Raw genomic sequence first — 24,277 nt, forward strand, 5'->3', positions numbered from 1 at the left:
TTCATCCCTTTTCTAACCACATGTAAGACCGTGTTTTTTCTTTTAAAAGTTATGTTTAAAAGAAATGGATGACTCCAGGTTTCTGTGATTTAATCCTTTAATGTTGTACCTCCTAGGAAAAGCAAAAAAAAAAAAAAAAAAAAAATCTGGCCCTAAGTCAGTGACAATGGGGAAAGAAAAAATAAGTTGAACAAAAGATAGACTCCATAATATATTTTTGAAAAATTCATATGCTTGGAATTCTGCAAGAGTTCCATCCTTCTAGTACAGTTATTGTAAAATAATTTTAATGAAACAAATGCCTAATTTATGGAAGAGTTGTTGATTCTGGCTTAGAGAAGTGTGTAGGGGAAGGGGATTCCTGAAGGGTGAGGGGCAGGCAATCATGGTGTTTCTGTTACATTAAGACAATTGTTGGGCCCTTAAGACCAGAACTTTAATACATGACAAAGATGATTGAGTATAATATGTTCTAATGATAGTGCCAGAACCAATGTCAAAATTTGGGAATGTTTAATTTTACCTTCTCCTATCAATCTTTAATCTTCTGTTAAAATATTACAACTCACTTTGTATAATTGAACACTGTATTCTGTAAGCACTAATTCTATTAAGTTTTTAAATTTTATGGGAAGAGAAAAGACTAGCACATGTTTTTGTCCATCCCGGCAAATCCCCACATAATTATTAAAGTATGGCACTTGACAGATTAATTTGTCAGAAATTCTTTCCCGATATTCTACCCAAGAGTACATCCCATGAGAAATCTGAGAAATCTAAATGTGTGTTTGTTTTTGTCAGTTTAGATAAAATCCAAGGCAGGAAATGGAAATTTTCATAAAATGTCAGTTGGCTTAATCTTGTAAAATCCATCATTATTTTCCATTGCTGCCAACATCCTCTCATTGCATTCATTTATGCAGGATGTGCTGCATCAGCTATGTTTCATTATGCTAATAAGACATGTCTATCACATGTCATTTAATGATTTGGGAAACTGACTACTTAGAAAGTTTGTATCTGGACTCTTATGTACTACCCAGTATTTTAAAATATTATATGTAATTGAAAATTTTCTGAGTCTGAAACAGCAAAGGAAATTCAGTAGTAATTTTTATTAACAGTATATTTTACCTTCTGTGTGTGTGTGTGTGTGTCTACACTTAGAACATTTAAGTCAGAGTTTATGTATGCATAAATAAGCTGCAGGCTCTAATTGTCACACTAAGGTAGTTTTGGCACTGGGCAAAGGATAGAAAAGAAATTTTTCATAACTACAACTTCTTTTTTTTTTAAACAACTTCTGTTAGTAAGTAACTTTATTACCTGTTCTAGTAGAAGAAATTCTTCAACTCAGTGGCAGCATTAAAAGAGCCTACACTCTATTTTCTGAGAAAAAAATAGTCTATGTGTTACAGGGACTATAATCTTGAAATCTGCAGTTCTGAGTTATGTTGGTGGACACTGCTGGAATGATTTTTAAAGTGTCATGTTAAATTTTTAATTCTTTCTGGACTTTGAACACAAGTACTCATCTTTAAAAAGAGGTGTTCGCATTTATGTGAACTATCTCATATTGTTAGCTGGAATGTGAATTAAATATCTCAAACATGAGTATAACACAAATTAAATTTCAGTATTCCTCACTGTTGTCACTTTTGCTCAATTCTACTCATCATCAATAATCAATGTTGTGTGAGCATTAGTGCTGATACTTAACATTGGGATACTTAATAATGGACCACAGTATTTGAAAAGAAATTATTCAATCATCTATGAACGTGACTATATATTTTTCTGTAACTAAAAGTTTCAATTGAAATTTTTTATTATTTCTGTCAATATAATTTATCTGAAAAATAACTTCTAAAAAGTGAAAACTAATATGAGGGCTTGATATAACTAAATTCCCTATAAGATAGAAGACATACTCACAATTTATTTCTTTTTCTCAGGTGGAAAAACAACACTATGGTGGTATTTTTTGAATGTTCTAGATCTCTTGTTTCAGACCTAAAAGAATCTGAATTTGTAAGTGAATCACTTAAACTATTATCTAACCAAGTGAATTTCTTTTGCCAATGTTTATGCGCCAAAGAAATCTTTATTTTAGGGTTGTTGTCAATGGTAAGATTTAACAACAAATGTTATGGGTCCATCCATATTTCACAAAGGGATATTTTCAAAACATTCGTGTCCTCTTTTGTGATGATTTTACTTTCTTCACTTCTAGTGAAAATAAAGGCCAGTTGGATCATTCAAACTTAGAAAAAAATTAGGCTATTAATTTTGCTATTATTTTCTTATGTGGTGAATGTGGGTTGAGGTAAACCTTTATCATATTAGGCTCTCTGAATAATAAAAGTTCTTCATGGGTTATTGATTTATACTCATATGATTCTGAGTTGGCAAAGATAACATACTACATTAGTTACACAAGGAAAATAGCATAAACAAATAAAAAGATGATTTGCTTTGTATAAGCGATGGAAAGCAAGTTATGAAATCAAATGAAGTAATGTACAGCATAATATTGTGTATGTATATATGGTACATGGTTTATGAAAAACAGGGTTATTTCCTATATCTTTATATTGATGGTATCAATGAAGTGGTAGGTAAATAACTGTATGCATGTATAAAACTCAAATGACTGGAGATGACTTTCATATTTAGGCACATTTTCTCATACAATCTTTCAATGTGCTTCTTGATAAAAAGCAGGAGTGTCTGAAAGTAAGATATACTCAAAGCTACATGAAAGAACAGTTTTGAAAATTCGTTAAGAATACTTTTATGTCTTCTCTTTTCCCATCCAGAAATATATAAGTAGATCATGAAGAAGCAAATAGATTTGAAAACTGCCTCTTGATAGTCAGTTGTCAGTTGTGAAGTTTTTTTCCTGGAAATCAAGGATTATAACAATGTGAAGTTGAAGTCATCAAGAAGTGAAAACACACACCATTTGCTATTTTATCATGTGTTTGTCAGTGTGCAGGCAAGCAGAGAGTTAGATTAGCTGATAAGTTATCACTGCAATCTATTTTGCAATATTAATAGTAACTTCACTTGCTAGCTAACTTTTCTTAGAATTTCTACAGAAACCACCCTAGCCCAGGCCATCACTGCTTCTCAACAAACTCTCAAAGTTATCTCTTACTTACATTCTATGATCAAAGTGCACCATTTTTTGTCATGGAAATCGTCACACCACTGCATCATTTCTATCATCTTCCTCCATATGAAATATCTGTTCTTCTGTCCATGCCTGAGGTAAAACCCTTCACCAAGTTCAACCCCAAAGGCGCTACCTCCATGAACTATTTCTTAATCAACTAATAAGTGGCCTCTGTCTTTTAAACTTCTATTTTATTTTGTATCAATAATGGACTTTCATCTTAATTTTCATATTGAATTCTTCCTACTAGATTATAAACCTGTGAGAAGGAAAAATGACTTATGAGTTTTGAAATCACCTCCTGATTTACACATAGCTGGGGTTCATTATTTATCTTATAAATACATTTCATATGAAGAGTTGTGTCTTTAAAATGCGAGTTTCTAGATGTCTGGAATCCTTTATTTAACCTGCTTGGTGAACAGTCCGATGGGAAAAAAGTAAAATTCTTCATGAAGTACTTGCAAATTAGTTATGTATGATCATGAAGTTCAGTATTTCTTTTGTCAGCAAGGAATATTATCCATAAATACATTCAGGTTCTTATTTAAATAATTGCAATGTTACTGTTTTAAAAAGACACTTAAATCTCACTGACCTAAAACAAAACTTAATGCCTTAAAAACAATGGTTAATTTTTATTAATAACCATTTTTTAATTACTTACGTGTTAGGCACTAAAGTTACAAAGGCAAGTTAAAAGTAGTCTCTAATATTCTGAAGCTCATATCCCTAGGAAATCCACTAAACATGGCTCGAACCTTTCAAATATGTAAAATTATTTATTTTAATCAAAATAGTAAGCTCCACTCAAAACCCACTTATTAGATTAACTTCCTAAATAATATATCACTCTTAACTAGAATGACTTGCTAACATGTTTCAAAAGAAAAAATACATCTTTTAAGCCATGCAACTGGACATTTGAAGTGACATTTCATTTGTCATCATAACAAGTAAGGATATTAAATGTATAACTTGTTGGCAGAATAAAGATTCTATCATCTGACTGGATTATGGTGGTATAGACAAATTCTGTTAAGAAGGAACAGACATTTTCTGAAATAAGATAATTCTATTTAATGCATTCTTAGTTCGTATGTTTTCAGAAACATATTATTAAATGTGTTCATTCATTTCCATACTTACTGGAAATAGAGTCGGTACAACTATTTTGCATGCACATTCTTTATGCATATTATAGCTGGGAGGTATTCAGATAGTGAAGAGCAGCTCAGATTATCAGTCATTAGGATATCATTCTGTTTTCTGAGGTTTTTAAAAAAATGTTTTTTTAACTTTTGATCAGACTTAAATATTGTATTTTCTCACTCAACCATTTGAGTGCCTATATAGTCAGGTGCTTTATGAAAGATAGAAATGTTGGGGAAAAGTCTACAGTATCAAAGACGTTTCTAGAACTGGGATGAACTGTTAGAAACAAGGAATTTTAAAATTAGACATCATTAGTTGACATTCTGAATGTCACCGGTTAAAAATACTATTATAATTTTACTAAATTTATTTTCCCCCAGAATCAAACAGGGAATAGCAATGTGGATAGAAGACAACTTCCAAAGAACTTAAGAATAAGAGTTGGATAAAAAAACAAATATCAGGAACTATTTAAAATAATTTTTGAGAAAATTAATAATTAATATTAAGATGTATTTAAAATAAAATAAATTAAGACATATTAAGAAATATTAGAAATCAGAGAAATACATCTTTAAAATTTAAGAGGATAATTGAAATTCTTTCCTTCAAATTATTACTTGGTTCCATTGCCATAGTTAGATACCTGGTTATAGGGACCAAGACACTATTTCTTCTAATAACAAAGTAGAATCTTGCTTTTCAAAATACCCCTACAGGAATTAATTTTATTAGATAGTTGGACATAACTCTGTTAAGGAGATGGGTACTTTTGTGTCACTTCTAAAAACGGACAAAACAGAAAATTGGTCAAAAGGCATACTGGTAGTACGTTTATAGAGAAATTTTAAATGCTCAGGAGTTTTCAGTTTTCAATTAAGTTATTAAGTTATGAAACATAAAATCTTTTGTAGAAGCAATTATCAAGTATATTTAGTGCACATATTCTTTAACAATGATGTTACACTTTAATTGATTTTTGTTCAAAGTAGAAACTTTGAAATATTTACATTTAATGATGGATTTTTTAAGATGTCCTCAAATATGTATCTGAAAAGTATATAATAAAACATCTTATTTAGAATAATTCCAGAACATTTAGGGTGAAAACCCTTAAATCATTATTTTTATTCTTCTTCTGTCATCCTTCGGCAAAAGGTTAGTAAATTGGATACACCATTCCATGTTAGAAATCATCAATGTGTGTAATCATGTAGGAATTATTTGTTAATATTTCTTATACATTAGCCAATTGCATTTTATGACTTAATCTCTTTTTGAGATAACTATTGACTTTTTATAAACTAGCCGTAATGGTTTGCTTGAAAAATGTTTTTTTTTGTTGGTAATGAGGAACATAAATGCAGAAGCACATAAATGATGAATGCAATTCGACTTCTAAGAGTAAACTAGTAGCTGGGTGTCTTGTTGATCTATGTCCGAATTTAATTTAGCACACTAGCACATCAGGGCAAAGTAAGACGCTTTACTATAAGCTTTTAGCATTTCTGACAGACGACTAAAACTCTTACACTATAGGCTCTGAACAATTCTATTGCTAAAGCAGCCCCCTAAGATCTTAAAAAATCTAAAAAAAAAGTAAACTAAATCTTCCCTGGATATCCTATATTTTCCTAACAAGAACAGGGCTTGGTTGTGTTTCTGTCCAACTTTCTGACTTGCAGAGTGATCCCTGTGGGCAAAGTAGATTCCATAGGAATTTCCAAATGGAGGGGGTTGCTGCTTTGGAAATGACAGAAGACTTTTCTTTCAGGCTTCCCTGGCAGGACAAAAATGGATGAGTCATCTAGTGATGAGAGGCCAGATTCTTTTGAAGGGAAAATGATAGGCTCCAATAGTGATCTAAGAACTTAAGAAATGTGTGGCAGGGGATATGGAATTGAGGCAGTGGGATATTCAGGGTTTAGTACCACAAGTTGTCATTATTAACAGAAGATAAAGTATGAAGAGGAGGGGTAAGAGATATTCCTGAAAGGATTGGTGGGGAGGGAATCAGAAACCTCTCTTATGCCTAAGAACCCTGGAATGTATCTCTATCTTATTAAATGTGAAACCTTTGAAGGGGACTAAGAAACAATGATCAAGGAATTATGGTGTGATTTGAACTTTAGAGAGATTAACTGAAGAACGGAGAGCAGACTATGGGGAAACAATATAGGGCAGTATATTAGGAAGCTATTGCGATTGTTCATTTAAGACTATTTGTGATTGGGTTGGTGGGGGTGGGTGTCTGAGGGATAGCTCACTGGCAGCTCATAAGCTTGGGTGAGAAGGTGGATGGGGGTACTCCCACTAGATAAAGAATCAGAACCATACACAGAACCCTGACCAGTCCCAACTTACTGCATGCTGAGTACATCTCTGGGCCACTGAGTTCAAATTATTGGTAACTAGAGCAATTTTCAGTGCCTCAAAAGTTTACAGGAAAAGTGTTTTATAAGGAAGTATATGCTTTAAAAAGGTGATACTTTTTAGCATGGTATTTTTGATGGATGTTAACTTTTGTATATATTACATTATGCATATTATATTACATATGCTCTATCATGTATTTATTTTGATTTTTTTAAAAAATGATTCCTCTATGGTTTTTAAATTAAAGCTCATATTCATATGGTACTTTTCAACTTGCCTAAGCTCATTCTCATTTACTATCACAGTATAGTATAGAAAAAATTTAACTTAAAGCAATATCACTGTATGCATATTTACCAAAAGAAATAATTTAAAAAGATAGTCCATAAAAATAATGAGTGCATTCTATACCGAAATGGAAATTAAAAGGTTAGATAAGTGGTTGCTTGGCCAAAACATTTCAACACATGAACAATGGGTAATCTCTGAAATGCCTGATTTTTTTCATAAGGCACTGGCATCCAGATAATTCTGACAAATCCTTATCACATTTATATTCAACTGAGTTGCAAGGTCTCAAGGTTTACTAAAGGTTTACCTGGAGATAAAAGAGAAGTACTTTCGTCTTTTTTTCTTTTGATGTTTATTTTATTTATTTTTGAGAGAGAGACAGAGAGAGGGAGAGACAGAGAGAGAGTGGGGGAGGGGCAGAGAGAGAGGGAGACACAGAATCCGAAGCAGGCTCCAGGCTCTGAGCTGTCAGCACAGAGCCTGGTGTGGGGCTTGAACCCATGAATGGTGAGATTATGTCCTGAGCTGAAGTCAGACACCCACCTGACTGAGCCACCCAAGCACCCCAGCACGTTCGTCTTTTATACTATTTTACTTATCTATTATGTTCATACAGAATTTTTTTTGAGAATCTATAAATATCACAATAAATGCCTCTGGTCATGTTTTACAATTTACCTACTGATGTATGTCTACAGTTATTATAGAACTTTTTAGTTTAAAGCAGTATCGTATACATATCTTCTGAAAGAAACATCAAAACTAACTTTCATAATGAAAATGATTCTACTAAGACATGCATATAGTGTTTATAATATTTTCTAAAAATAACTATAATTCCATCTTAACTACTCCCTTAATATTTTAGCTTATTTCTCAGGCAAAAAGATACATAGAAAATATTTTTAATATTTTCCTAGGATATTAATTATCTTTAAAATTAATGAACATATATTCAAACTTGTTTCCATAAGTTATTATTACTACTGAAGCCCAAATGGCATTCTACAGAGAAAACTAGTGTTTAGCCTTTTCAAAGCAGTGGCTCACATACCTAAAAACAATTAAGACCATTTTAACTAAAATGCAGGCTAAAGCTGAACATAGAGGGTAGGCAATAAATGGGCAACCAACATGTGCACCTCTTATTTCAGAGCTTCAAACCTTAAGTTTTCTTGGCCTCTTTGCTCTTCTTGCAAAAGGGGATTCTAGGAACATGATTTCTAAGGTCTTTTTAAGCTCTAAAATTATGGGTTTTTTCTCAGGTCAGAAGTTGGCCCATGAACATATGGATTATCTCTCAGCAGACAAAGAGGCCTAGAGGACCTGACCAAAGGTTAATTAATGGGTCTGTACACAGATACACATGCACTGGAGTCTACGTAAGACAGAGTGGTAGTTGCTTCTAAATATTTTCTTTAGTCAAGCAATGTTGAACAGTTAACTTAATCCATGTCTGAGCACTAAACTGAGGTTACCTTGTATATGACGTCCCAGCTTGCCTAATATTTATTTAAGCATATACATCTATGCTCTAGCTAGCATCTATACTGGAAAGGCATTTTTTTTCAGATTATATGTTTCCAAAGGTATTTGGGAATAAATTAATTCAGGTAATTCAACAAACATTAAATAGGCACTTATTACATTCTAATGGGTTTTAAGTGTGTATATTGTACATAACATATATAGTTGAATTTTAAAAAATCCCATCTGAGCCTCTTCCTTTTAATAGAAAATTAAACCCACTGACATTTATTGTTAAATTTATTAAAATGTTAAAATTATTTATTCCGTCTATATTAGAGTTTCTCTTAAGCAAGTACCTTATTTTTTCATTTTTCTGCTTTCCTAATATTTTTGGATCAATAGGAATGTTTTTCTCCTCTAGATAGATACCTTACTTCAATTATTCAAGCATTCTATATAAATTTTGTCGCATGTACATAAAAATATTTCCAAATATATCAATATCTTTAGTGAATCAGTATCTGTATTCTTTCCCAAACAAAGACAAGAATTTGGGTGTGCTGTCTGTTGTCCTCTGCTTTGATACTCATATGTCATTTATTTCCCAGCTGCTATATTTATGCACTGTGCTTCAATAATTTAGACTGGATCATTAATTTTGTTTGTAGATTTCCTTTCTTTGACTTATTTTTCTTAAACAAGATAAATTCATTTTTCACAGTTCTAGAAGTTGAGCTCCAAGGTCAATGTGCCAGCATGGCTAGACTCACAGGGCTCTCTTCCTGGCTTATAGATAGGAACCTTCTTGTTGTGTCCTCACGTTGCGGGGGAAAAAATAAGCTCTCTGGTGTCTCTTCTTACAAAGGCAATAATGTCATCATGAAGTCCCCACCCTCAAGGCCTCATCTAAACCTAAAAATCTCCCAAAGGCCCTGTCTCCAAACACCATTACATTAGGGGTTAAGGCTTCAATATATGAATTTGGTTTTTAATTTTGTTCCAGTATATCTTATAACAAAGAAGTATCTAAAATTGATTTATCTTGCCCTCACACTTGAATTTTGGTTTTGCTAGGCCTAGAAATTTAAGGTCAAGAAGGTTTTTTTTGTTTTTTTGTTTTTTTTTTTTTCTCACTAAACTTTGAAGATACCTTTCACACTGAATCCTGGGATCCGGTATTGCCTCTAAGATGTCTTTTGGTAAGAGAATCTGCTTTTCTTTCTGGAAGCTGTTCCAGCATTTTTTATTTTTATCCTCAGAGTTCTGAAATTTTACCAGTATATGTCTAGACATTGGTCTTTTCCATTCAGTTTGCTTGGTACTCCATGTTTGCTTTCAATGCAAGGACTGGTACTTTAGCTAAGTGCCCTGAAGGAATGTGTTTTCTCCTGAGCCAACATTCCCTCTTCTTGGTTTTCTTCCATGTTCGTTTTGGAGTATGGGAGCTATGCAAGCTACACTATGCTTCCATCTCAATCCCCTACATATTCACTGAGAACTTTCTCTGGGAAAATTGAGCCCCTGATTTATTTTATTTTTTAAATCTTTATTTATTTTTGAGAGAGAGAGAGAGAGAGAGAGAGAGAGAGAGAGAGAGAGAGAGCACAAGCAGGGGAGGAACACACAGAGAGAGGGAGACACAGAATCCAAAGCAGGCTCCAGGCTCTGGAGCTATCAGCACAGAGCCCAATGGGGGGCTCGAACTCATGAACCGTGAGATCAGGACCTGAGTTGAAGTCGGACACTTAACCAACTGAGCCACCCAGGTACCCATGAACCCCTGATTTTAAAGAGGAAGTGCACAACACATTTCATTCTCTGACCACTTCTCTTTCCTACTTATAGAAACCTTTCCAAAGAGTCCCCTCTAATTCCTCACTTCCCACTCACCCAACTATGTCAGGCAATCTGACTTCAACCTCCTTCCTTGAATGAAACTGCTCTCTTGAAAGTCAGCTGCCTCTTAAAAACTGTCACATTCATCTTGATTCCTTCAGCATTTGACACCCTCCCACCCTCCCGTATCCCACAACTTTTCTTAAAATGCTCACCTCCCTTGGCTTTCAAAGCTGACAATTTGAACTTCTTCCTCCTCCTGACTGCTTTTCTGCCTCCTTCGTTACCTTAGTTACGCTTCATTCCCTAATGTGAATTTTCCCACAGCTCCTGCCTCAATATTCTTTCCCTTAGAAGTTCCAACCTTTCCTAGACTAAAGTATCACTTTTAGGCAAACAACTACTCCCATGGGCTGATCTACATCTTCCAGGCCATGTATACTACATCACCTAGATACTTTGCTGGCAAAGTTAGCATTTATGAAAATAAGCTAATCATTTCCCTTATGAGAGCTGCTCCTAGCTATGCATTTCAAATTTATCTTTAATAAACAATACAGTGCTCAAATAAATAGTTCATGAATAAATAAATAGCAAAATAAAACTAAAAGCTGACCAGAAATAATGCAGAAAACTGTCTTCAGCTTATCAAAATATCTTGATAGGCCAGTTTGGTAATGTAAAAACAGGCCCTAGGGCCAGATCTAGAAAGTTGAATAACATAACAAGAAAGTAATAATTTGAAATTTACTGAAGCTGCCAAGTACAAAAGGTGAGGCTTACTGGGGACCAAAGAAAAAGGAGGGGAGTTGAAATTAACAAATCTTGGGAGAGGAATAAAGAGAACTATCCATAAGTGTGGAAGAGACTAGAGGAGAAATCAGAAATTCCTTAAGGAAGGACTATCAGCAGCAGTTTTAATAGCAGTGATATTAAGGTTTAATGTATGTACTAAGCTGGGGTAAAATACACTCCCTCCCCACTCGAGCCAGCTTTTATTAAAAGCTTACTTAACCTGTGTTAGAGATATTTCAAAGAAAATGGTGAAAGAAAAAAGAAGATTAATTTCATGTTGAGATTTGCAAGGGACAGAATAGAAATAATGGCCCCAGAAACAAACTACAAAGCAATGGTTGATAATACAGCTAAAATAAACATAAGAGTGGATAGGAAAATATATCAGAAATACACATAATCCATCCCTCAAAGAATCCCAAGAATATTAGGGAGATATTAAATTTCTAGTTCTAAATTATGTGGCAGAACAAGCCAAGGGCTTGTTTAAAATTTATAATAAAGAGAGTTGTTAGAAGGCTGGAGAGTTCGGGAGCATGTTGATGACAACTCCAGGATTATGAGTTGACATTCTTAAACTGGTCTCTGGGAAGCTCATATTGGTAATGTCAATTAAACATAGTCCTTCTGCTGAGTTTGTACTTTTTGCACCATATGTTAATCCTAACATAATTTATCAAGGGGTCTAAAGTTGTTTACTCATTATCATAGGACTAGGTTTCTATGGGGCTGGTGGCCAAGTGGCCAAGAATAGGCAAACGAGGTTAAAGATGGCATCTCTTACATGCTAAATCCTTCCCTATTTCCATGTGGGGGTTTTCCTCCTCCTTCATCACAATGTTCCCAGGTAACACTAGCTCTGATTACCTAGTTCTACTGAATTTTCCCACCAAGACTTACGTGGGAGAAACAATTAAGATTTTGCTTCTCTGTAGGGAAAATTAGGTCTCTTTTGCATTGCAGTTTTTATTTATTTTTTAATATTTTAGCTGCTATTTTCCAGGTAATTATAATCTCTCTTTAAATCTATGTATTCCATATATTATTCCTTTGTCAGAAGTTTGTATCAGAGTGTATGTTCCCAGCTGGGATACACCTGACTTAACAATTTATTTTAAATGGATATACGGGTTTTTTGATGACTATGAAGTGTGATGAGTCAACGTGGTAAAACAGTTGTGACAAATCCTAATTTAAGCTTTGGTTGCGTTTTTTAAAGCATGGAATTCAGAACTTTTGGACTACTTAGCACTTAGCTGTGGTTGTCATTATTCTAAAAGGAGGAATACTGGGGAGCCTGGGTGGTTCAGTTGGTTAAGCATCCAACTTCAGCTCAGGTTATCATCTCATGGCTGGTGAGTTCGAGCCCCACGTGCAGCTCTGTGTTGAAACCTCAGGGTCTGGAGCCTGCTTTGGATTCTGTCTTCCTCTCTCTTTGCCCTTCTCCCGCCCCTGCTCACATTCTGCCTCTTTCTCTTTCTCTGTCTCTCAAAAATAAATAAACATTAAAAATAATAATAAAAAATAAAAAGAGGAACACTGGTAAAGTAAAATATGTGGAAAGAAGAGTTCTCAGAAGGTGAATGATCTCAAAAATTATAGTTTAGTGTCAGGCTTATTTCGGAAATAAAAATTTGAGGTCCCAATGATAAGGCACTTCAGAGAATCAGATCTAATAGGAACGCTATGGACAACTTAAAACAATCAAACTTCAGTATAGACTTACAAGTGTTATAAGTGCCATACAAATAGATTCTTATTAAATAAAAAAAAAAAAGCCTGAGAATATTTAGCTTGGATAAAAGAAGAAATGGTACTTTTCTTTGATTATTTGGAAATTTGTCACGTGGCAGAAGAATTATAAATAAATTACTATGTTGCCTATTAAGAACTCAAATCCATAGGAAGGACCTTCTAGCAAGTTGGGATGCATAAAAAGAATGAGTAGCCATACAAAATACCAGACTTTGGATCGCAGGAAATGCTTAAGCAGTGGCTGTGTGACTAATGAATATTGTAGAGATAATTCGTACATGGATCTATCCCTGAATCCTAGAGTCTATGATACTTCTCTTTCCCTGAATCCCATATTCTCTCAATTTTCAACTCCTGTCATATCTCCATCCACAGCATGTTCCAAATATGTCAATGTCTTTCTCTCTCTATCCCACCACTCTCCTCCAAACCCCACTACCTCTGGCACTTGGATCATTGCAGTCTCCTATGTGTCTACCCCTCCACCCCTCCCATCATTTCTCCTGCTTACAATCCATTCTCCACATAGCAGATAGATCCTTTAAAAGGTAAAGCACATTACGTAAATCCTCTTCTTAAAGTCCTTTTATGTTTCCCCAATTCTTAGAATGAAATTCATATTCTTTATCCTTGCTCTTGAAAAGCCCTGTACAATTGGTCACAGCCTACATCTCCAGCATCATCTCATATCCTTCTCCCCATTACTCACTATATGCTAGCCAAACTGGCCTTCTTTTAGTTTCTTAAAAACACATGGCTCATTTCTTCTTTGCGTTAATTGATTTCTTTACCTGGGAAACTCTTCTGATATTTTCATGGCTGACTTATTCTTGTCATCTTTATCTAAGCTAAACTTTTACTTTCTTCAAGAGGCACCACATACAAAGTATGTATATAGTTATTGTCTAAGGCCTGATTTTAATTCTCTGCACAGGATATATCAATATCAGTTTTATTTTTGTTGTTGTTATTTGTTTAATAACAGTATCCATAAACCCACTAAAATGTGACCTTCATAAGAACAGCAGTCCTGGGGAGCCTGGGTGGCTCAGTCGGTTAAGCGTCCGACTTCGGCTCAGGTCATGATCTCGCGGTCCGTGGGTTCAAGCCCCGCGTCAGGCTCTGTGCTGACAGCTCAGAGCCTGGAGCCTGTTTCAGATTCTGTGTCTCCCTCTTTCTCTGACCCTTCCCTGTTCATGCTCTCTCTCTGTCTCAAAAATAAATAAATGTTAAAAAAAATTAAAAAAAAAGAACAGCAGTCTTGTCTGTCTTGCCCATCACTGTATATTGTACCTCGTTAAGTGACTGAAAAATGTTTTGGAAGGGAGAAAGAAGAAAAAGAGAAAAAGAGAAAGGGGAGACATTATTTTTATTTAATGACATCATGTTCTTAATCTTATTCACTGCATTCCTCAGATTTATCTTTCAATTCACAAGCATTTTCCTCGATCATGCCCAAGTTAGTGTCTAAGCAATGTAATGAATTTTTAATTTTAGTGACTGCGTTTTATTTTTGATAATTCTAGTTTTTCCAAATTTATTTTCTTCCATGCTGTTCTATATTTATTTTCTTTATTTTTCTTTACTCTTTATTATTATTTATTATTTCTATTCTTTTTAAAAATCACTTTAAACATATCTTTTACGATTTACTTAAAGATTATTTTTTTTCCCTAGCTCTTAGTGTGCTCCTTGTGTCGTGTACACAGATTCTCTTCCATAGTCTTTGTTTTCTCCGATAGTTCATTTTGTTTTATTTTATTTCATCTTATTTCTATGGAGGGTTCATCTTGCATAGTACTTTCCCCGCTGTGAAACTGCTATCAGGCCTCAGTGTAAAAATGCCCTTCCATAGCAGTAACTTTCTGGGTTTTCGGTTGCTACATCAAAAATATATAAATGTATAAATTCATACCTTACCCTCACGTGGTATATGCTAGTATTTGTTTCTTTTTTTTGGGGGGGCGGGGAGGATTCATTTTTACCTTCTGAATGAAGGCAAGCTTCCTTTCCACTGCTTCCCAGAGCCATTGAAAGAAATTTCCCTACAACTCCTTTTAAACAAAGGGTAGTCTTTGAGGCTCCAGGCTTTGTGTAGTTGGATTGATTTAGTTCCCCAAACCTACACAGGCCAAGGACACTCTCCTCTCTATGCAGTAGCACTGAAATCCTAATTCTTAGCCATTTAGAACTCATAACTGTGCAAAATAGTTAACATCCCACAGCTCACCCTTAATATTTTGTCTTTTATCTTTTATCATTGCAGGTGTCTTTTATGGACACCTATACATTTCTCTTTCTTTTAGTTTGGTTTATTTTTCTGTCTTGACATTTTATCCAGACTTTTCATGAGTTTTTAGCAGATCTGAGATCCATTCATATCAGCTCATTCTGTCATGTTGCTAAAATTCTTTCCAATGAGTTAGACACTATAATTAGGTGCTATCTTTCTTATGAGTTAGGTTCTATTATTAGACCCATTTTGGATACACAAAGTATGAGGTTTTAAGAGGTTGTGACATTTGTCCAACATTTTACAGCTAAGATGTGTTGGGTCTGGGACTCAAAAAAAATCACATCTAATTGTTGCTTAAACCATTTTCTCACATGTAAGGCCATATAGTTAATAGGACCACGAGAATCTTTTTCAACTTTAAAATTAATTTTATCTCCTTGCACTTTGCATGGTTTACTTCCCTAAATTGGAATATGTGGTTTTATGGTGTTAACCATGGTAGAATATAGAATCAGACTAACACATGCTCACAGTTTTTATAATCTCAGCTGCGAGTCCCTTCCAACTGCTTTGTAGGTTTTCCTTGATACTCCATGGGAAGAAAAATATCCTAAATTAAGAGCCTCACAATGCAAATTGATATTAAGATGCTCTAAAAAAGAGCAAAATCTTACAGGGTCATTAAATGAGGTTGGATATAATGGAAATACATTAATGGTGAGTAATGTATCACACTGCTTCTTCCCTGATGTTTTCACCCTCGGCAACAGATGTCTTTTTAATTTTGCTTCTACTAAAATTTCCTTTATTGAGCATAAATAAGAAGATGCATTTATATTTTGAATGAAGGATTTAAAAGTATGAGTACCAGGCCACATTAGATTCACTCTGGAGGACATTTATATATTCAATCCTTAAGAGAAATTTATATATTCAATCCTTAAGTTACTGAAACTGAAAAGGCATGAATTTTCATGTCCTCTATAGACTGGAAAGGTTTTCTGAGTCTAATTCTAATAAAAGGATAAAATTCTCACAACAGTACTCAATTCTTCTCAGTAAATGGCTGAGAAAGAACTGAACTCCTTTACCAGACAAGCAATCTGTTAATTACTCATAAAGGTCACAACTGAATCACACAAGAATTTAATTTGTCTGTGTAACAGTGCTCTATGTTTTCCTCAAACCCTATGATTTCAGAGAACCAGAATTTCCCACTACCTCAAAACACTAGGTTGACCTCAAAAACAAGCCTGGAAAAAATATCCTTGCAAACATTAAAAAATGAAACACGAACAACTACCAAATGATGTTTGACATTTAAGAATGACCTTTGTGTAGCAAATAAAGTCATCTTCCAAAAAGCCAATGTTCAAACTTTCCCAGAAATAATTTGCAAATGAAAAGAGATCACCAGCTAAAAAAGTAATTACTAGCCATAAACCTTTCCTTTTTTGCGAACACCATTGAAATTAGTGAAGTTAAATGTCCAGATTAAGTAGAAATGCTCCATCAGTTCTCTCATAACTTTTTGGACATTGCTGAATCAGTTTTGATAACTCTACTGAATGAACATTTTAAGTTTTAAATCTCCTTCTTTTGCAGCCTCCCTTATGGATGGAGAGATCCTATGTTAGCATCCACAGTGTCTCACTATATTTAGTGACTTAGACATCTAAACAAAGATAGGTTTGCTGTCTCTTGACCCCAGGTTTTGCCTTCCAAATCTCACACTGATTCTATAAAAAACAATCTCCAGGCTTTAAGCAGAAGATTACGTGGAAAAGCATTTAAATCCCACCCTGAGACCAGCCAGTAAGTGATATGAACAAATACATTAACAGAATTAACATAAAGTGATCTTATGAACTTCAACTCAGAATCTCATGTATGTCAATAAATCCTTTCTTTTGCGCTTAAGTGAGGATACCAACATTTCTTCAGCACCTACTGTGTCACTACCCTTTGGTAGAAGAAATTCACTACCTCATTTATTTATGTGTGAAATAAAAATTCTTACTTCATCATCCTATGGAGAGGTGAGGAAATGAAGGATAATGTAAAAATATCCAGTTACACTAGAAATAAAAAAGCTGAAATTGAAAATTAGGTATGTCTGTGTTCAAAGCCAATGTTCTCTCTTTTACAATACTAAAAGTAAATGCACAAAGGTAGGGTATCCTTCACCCATATAAAAGTAATTCAAACTCATTACAGAAAAAAATATGTGCATCCTTACTCCACTACCAAAAAATTCTTACTACCAGTGTTTTCTGTTTTAGACTCATTTGGGGGGAGTGGCATATGTCATAATATGTTATGATGCCCCCTTGAGAACTTGTGCCACGAGTTAACTAGTGCAAAGATTTCACTGTTGAGGACAAATTTACTGAATTAAAATCTCCAGTGTCTCCTAGCGACAGAAAGGCAACTTTGACCATTGAGAGTCATCCCAAGGTAAGAATATTGACAATTTTTTTTCCAAAAGAAGAAAAAGAGGAGGTTCTTAGGGAATCACTGGTAAATTTAGGGGAAAATAAAACATTTCCTGATCGGACATTCATTTAAATCACCAGGCTTGCTTGCTAGTTCAGGTGCTGTCAGATAAAGAGGAGAGAGCAGCAGTGGGAAACGCTTTTATGAGCCCATGTCAACTGCAAATACAGGAGTGGATTAGTATCTGCAGCTAAGGAAAGGGGACAAGGATTTGGAAACCTTCAGGATTTAAAGATAAAGAGATTTAGAAGCAACAGAAATGTTACACTCTGTCATCAATCAACAAGTCACAAATGGAATTACTTATGAAAAGTTTATGGCTCTGCTTTGAGTTGAAGGTGAGAGTGAAACTTCTTAATGGAAATGTTAGCAGACAGGCTGAGAAAGTGGATATGAGGACACAGTTTTACCGACTTTTTACTGTGATAGGAATTTAGGTGAGGTTTACAAGGTAAATGAGGACCATGAGCTGCTTTTGGAGAAAGCCCACAAATTGGGGTGGGAAGAGGAAAGCACAACTTTGAAGTAAGATGAAGAGAAACAAAGTAGCCAGAAAAACTAGGTGTATTTCGGGAGAGTGTTTCATCAGAGAAATCCAGCTGAAAACATTCAATGAATAGAGGGAATGCTTTTGGGGATTCAGGTCAGGAGATTTGGAGATTAGGTAGTCATTGCTGACCCACAAGAAACAAATAATTTCCAAAAAGATAAAAATAAAGTAAATTGATTAGAAACAGAAAAGCCTTAGAATTGATCATTGATTGGTAAATCCAATACATGTGTCTGTTTGAGACTCTACCAAACCCAATGAGGAAATAAAAATATATGTAAAATTCAAAGGACAATAAATAACTACATAATTCATTGATTTAATATTAAAGAGAATAGTATTTTATTTACGAATACTATTAGGATTAATTTGAAATTAATAATTTTCAGAAAAAAATAATAATTTAAGAAGCAGGAGAAATTTGGTTGTCCAATAAACCAAGAACACAAAAAAGTTGTTTAAGAATAATATGCAAATAAGGACCATATTCATATACATTGGGGTGAGGTTTACTCTTAAACTTTTATAACTAACTTATTTTCTGATACATACAAAATGTTCTAGGACTTGAAAATGATGAAAATCTATCTAATTTGTTTTATAAAATTGGGAAAACCCAGGGATAGCAAAATAATGACAAAAATGGTTAAAATTAAAGACCATGAAGCAAAACAATTTATATGATAATCCTAAATAAAATACTAGCAATATGACAATCCTAAATAAAAATTAATAGTGCATGAAAGGAAAAAAATATCTCTCACAACTAAGTAGGGTATTTGAGGAGTTAAATATGTATTAATATCAGGAAGTTTTTGAGAAAAATACATTTTAATAGAACAGGAGAAGCATTAAATTTGCCAACTTTTCCTAATTAAAATTATTTTAAAACTAGTAATCCTTAATATAATTAGGAAAAACAAGTCTCAATCAATAGTCTTATCATACTTGGTAATGAAACTCTACAGACATCCTCATAAGTAAAAGCACAAAACAAGGATGCTCATAAAAACAATAATTATTTCATACTGGTTTGGAAGTAGATTCAATACAGTTAGACCCAAAGCATTTATACAACAGACGATAATGGGAAAAGAAACAAATTGTCCATATTTGTAGACAACAGAATTATTTAGCTAGAAAGACCAATTTTTTTATTTTTTTAAAAATTTTTTTTTTTCAACGTTTATTTATTTTTGGGACAGAGAGAGACAGAGCATGAACGGGGGAGGGGCAGAGAGAGAGGGAGACACAGAATCGGAAACAGGCTCCAGGCTCTGAGCCATCAGCCCAGAGCCCGACGCGGGGCTCGAACTCACGGACCGCGAGATCGTGACCTGGCTGAAGTCGGATGCTTAACCGACTGCGCCACCCAGGCGCCCCTAGAAAGACCAATTTTATAACTGGTGGAATTAATAAGAGTTCATTATGCCTGAATATGTGATAAAAAGTACTTACATTAATGGTTTGTGACATCAACAGTAAATTATAATTTTTAAAAGCATACTAAAAACAAAGTGTGAAACAAACAATTAATTTAACACTAAATATTCAAAAGCCATTTGAAGCAAAACTACAAATCTTAATCAGAATTATTGAATATGTCAGACACTGTGCCTGGTGCTTCAAATTATTATCTTATTTACTCCTTACAATTATCCTTTGTTTACTTTTTATGTTCCTTTGAAGTTTAGAAAGATGAAAAACTTGCCTAATGTCTCACAGTGAAGTGGTAGGAAGAGGACAAATGGAGTGAAGGAAAGAGGAAGGAAAAAGAGATGGAGAGAAAGAGATGGTGATAACACAGGCAAATATTCACAGATGCGATAGGCTTTACTGTGAGAGATGTACTGTATGTAGTACAAGATTTCACGTATCACAAACATCATAAATATAATCTAAGATTGAAAAAGAACAGAAGATATTTATGGCAATGTTACCTGTGCACACAATTAACAGACCAAAAAAATGATAATAACTAGTAAGCAGACTCACTCCACTAGCAACCCAAATAAGATGAACTACAATGAGAATAATTATTTTAATCTACTAGATTAGCAAAAGTTAAAAGTTAGACAATACTTTTGAGAGCATAATGAAATGAGTGCTCAAAGAATGCTATTGGAATCTAAACTATCTCAAAACTTTGCTTTTAGCATTTTGGCAACTTTTACTAGGAACTTTACAATTGTCAATATCCTTTGACTTGGCAATTCTTTCCTGAATATATCTGATTAAAAATAGTAGAGACGTGATCAAACATGTATGACCAAATGTTTATTACAGAGTCACCTGTAATAACAAACAATTAAAAATTAAAGAACTAGTAACTAATGAAGTTAATGCAACACTTGAAAACTATTTTCAAAGAAATCTTAATGGCAAAGGCAAATATTCTTGCTACATTTAGAAGCACAATAAAAGAAGAAAAAACTAAAAAGAAAAAAACACAGGCCCACAGTTTATTTTTGTGAGATTATAAATAAATTTTGTGTGTCTTCATAATTCATTGTCTTTTGTAGGTTACCCACAATGGTTATGTAATATTTCTAAAAATCAGGAAGGGAGCATTTTTTAAAAAATGGTGTTTAGCAGTTTCTCTAAAATATGGGGAGGGAAACTAAATTCATGTATTTAAGGAGGCTGTGGTCAAGTTCATTCATTCTGTAGCTGAAAAGAAAGGAGTAAATTGGGACAATAGCCAGAGGGGAGACTAGAGTTTGAATATTTGGGAAACTTTTTAACCTAATTTGCAAAACTCATTTACAGTTTGAAGACAATCAAAGAACTGCTGTGAAGCAAGGAGACATGGGGGTGATCACGATTTCTGCTCAGTGCTGTGGAATGATGAGGTTGAAGATGGAGGTCATGCACCAGCCTGCAGCAGGTAGTCTCTGAAGTGGGACACCTGTAATTGTCTGCTTGGCCAACCAAGCAGAAAGGGAAGCCTGCTAGAGTTCTCAATGCCATTGTGATTAAAAGAGATCACAGCCTATTTTGCTGCAAAATACATCTATTCACAAGTAGCCTTATAGTTTTAGTCTACAATACAGAGTGTTTTTGCTCAATTCTTATGGACAGGAAATGGAGAGATGCCATATAGTGAGGAACGGGGTTAACTTACTAATTACTCTTAAAGCTACAATCTCAGAACAGGCTTTGTGGAGTTCACATGAGGTGGAGAAAGGATAAGAGTAGCATTAACAAAGTAAATCCAAAGACTAACCACAAAACCCTTATATATGTATCCTAAATGTCTGTTTTTTTTTTGTCTTTAGGAATAGAGTTCTAATAAACCACAACAATATTTTGGACCTATTTGGGACTATTAATAAAGATATAATTCTTGCATAATGACACTACACATTGGCCAGATAATATAAAATATGAGAGACAGTCTCAATGACCTAAACATTCATTTTCTTCATTATGATGGCATTAATATAAGGTGTCTCATATTGGTGGTCTAAAAACAGTGGTCATATCCATCTTTATAAATGGAGTAAAATTCAGTTCCCACATAACATCATCAGTTTTATAAACATGCCTCACTTTAAATTGAGAGGGAAGAAAGATTGACATTCATAATAGTCCTAACACTGCTGAAGTGATAGAAATCACAATAGAACTTCATTAGGTTAGGTGTTTGGAGAAGGAATGACATTGGGGATTAGTTTCAGTATTTTAAACAGGGAGAGATGTGAAAAACAGGATGTCAAAACAGAGGGTCTCTGGATGTCCATGGTTGAAAGTATTTCCAAGGAAACACCTTAAATGTTTATCAATAAGCAATAACTAAATAAACTAGGATACAGACAAAATACACAATATTTTGCAAGATATAAAGTAAGAAGCAGATTTATGTTCAGCAGTATTTATTGGCTTGGAAGGAACTCGAAGGCACACTGTCACGTGAATAAAGTCTCAGATAACTTACAGCGGATTCCAGTTATTCAGATCTTCATTTAAAAGTGTGTGTGTGTGTGGGTGTGTGTGTGGGTATGTGTGTGGGTGGGTGGGTGTGTTTGTGTCTGTAGGTCTGTGTGGATGCACACACAGAAAATGTCTCAGAAGAATCACATTAACCAACTGTTAATATCAGCTATCTCTTTGTAGGAAAGTGTGATGGGGGAAGTAGAAAAGTATGTACTCTTGTACTCTTTTGGGGTTTTTACAATGAACGTGGGTGTATTCATGTATCATCTAGGTTAATAAAAATTTAAAAATTGGCACTGAACAGTTTTTGTAAAAGTCAATGGATTACAAAAAAATATCAGTCAAGTACAGGAAAATTCAGAAAGGTCCTAATCCTTATAAGTCTAAGTAAATATCATAGAAGACTCTGTCTCTTACAGGCAGTTGTAAACGAGGTGGCTGTGGTTTTGCTAGCACCTACAGTAAGCTGATTATTTAAAAGATGAATATTAGGGAACTGTGACCAACAGAGGGATTCTCATAGTAAGAGACCACTGTGAAAATTCACTCTTCACCTGCACAACACTCCCCTGGCTTTGGGAATGATGTGGCTATTTCTTTCGAGTCTGAATTTCTGAAAATTTCTGGTATCACATGGGGAAAAGTAGTGGGCAATACTTTTGATTAGTGATTCATAATGAAAAAGGCAAACAATCTCCAGGCTACTGAAGAGATGACATGCTGTTTCTTGCTTAATGAAAGATAAATTAAAGTCATTTGACACTGCCATATGTTAACAATCATTTCCCAAGCAGAAAAAAAACATTACTACAGATGGTTTGGTTTAGTGTCCTCGAAAGGTTGCAAGGAACAAACCCACTTTCTGTTAGCACATTTTTTGGTGGGATAATAGACATAGTCTTCAGTGGATAAAATAATAAAATATGTATGGCTGTACCTGCCATTTTGAATAAGAGCTGGCAGTATGAATAATGCCTAATTATGTGTAGGCTGGTTTCAGAATATAGATAAGAAAACACATGGTACAAAACTGTGGATTCTATACACACCAGAATGATGTTACTAGAAACCTAATGCCATGAATGATAAAAGATGTGCAGTGAGTCATCCATACTCTGAGTCATGCATATTTTAAAACACTTCCTAACATGAATTTATATATTATAAATAATGTTTCTTACAGATAAAGAGTAAAAAATTAATACAAACATTACCAATATAGTACAATTTCTCTCATTTAAAATATGTAAAATATCTTTAACAATATTAACCATTTTTTGAAAAACAAAACCCTTAACCCTTAACCATAATATTACTAATCTAACTTGACATATTGTTTTGACTTTTTTTTTTTTATGTAGGCTCTATGCCCAATGTGGGGCTTGAACTCATGACAGTGAGATTAAGAATATCTTGCTCTACCTACTGAGCCAGCCAAGTGTCCCTTGTTTTGCTTTTGTGACTTCCTTTCCAAGCTTTGTCCTTACATATATTTGGATAATTTTGTTTTCTGCTTTTCTGTTTAAGATCATTTTATAAGTCTTCCATTATACTATGCAGTGTACATGATTATTTAAGTATTTTTTTTTAAACTTGTACTTTAATGTATTAATTTGTTGCTCAATTGCTTGGCATTTAAGTTGTTAAAATTTCACAGCAGTATTATAAGTCATGATAAAAAGAATATTTTTAAAATATATTTCTCTCTTTTCAAAATCTTTATTGTAACATGAACATTTAACATGAGATCTAAATATGAGATCTACAGTTTTAACAAATTTTTATTTACTTGGAGTGTCAAACAGCACTTAAAATGACTCTCAATAACCTCCACCTCATGGCATTCACACCCCTGTGTAGTCCCTTGTATTTATGCCTCCAAATAGACTATGGTAGATGTAGAGGGATGTCACTTCCAAGACTGGGACAGAAAAAGGCTATGGATTCTTCTACTGAGTGTGCACTCACATTCTCATGGATCACTTGCTCTGGAGGAAGCCAGCCACCATTTCCTGAGGGTCTATGGAGAGGCCCATGTGGTAATAAACCAAGTCTTCAAATAGCCACATGAGTAAGCCTGGAAGCAGAACCACCCTCCCCACTACCATCACCAGATGAGTCTTCAGATGAGACTATGTTCTACCCAAATGCAACCTCATGAGAGACTTTGAACCACAGCTAAGATGGGAGCCACATTCTGACC

The 24,277-nt window shown here is 34.3% G+C and overlaps 1 protein-coding gene across 1 annotated transcript in view; it reads right to left on the reverse strand.

The window, feature by feature from the left end:
• The window catches only part of ADGRB3 (adhesion G protein-coupled receptor B3), a 732,350-nt gene that overhangs the window by 432,262 nt on the left and 275,811 nt on the right, over positions 1-24,277 (reverse strand). The gene's annotated exons all lie outside the window — the stretch shown is intronic.

Source organism: Lynx rufus, unplaced genomic scaffold (assembly GCF_022079265.1).
Source record: "Lynx rufus isolate CCGP_SWC_20201006 ecotype Redwood Valley unplaced genomic scaffold, mLynRuf1.p SCAF_6, whole genome shotgun sequence".
Classification (NCBI taxonomy): Eukaryota; Metazoa; Chordata; class Mammalia; order Carnivora; family Felidae; genus Lynx; species Lynx rufus.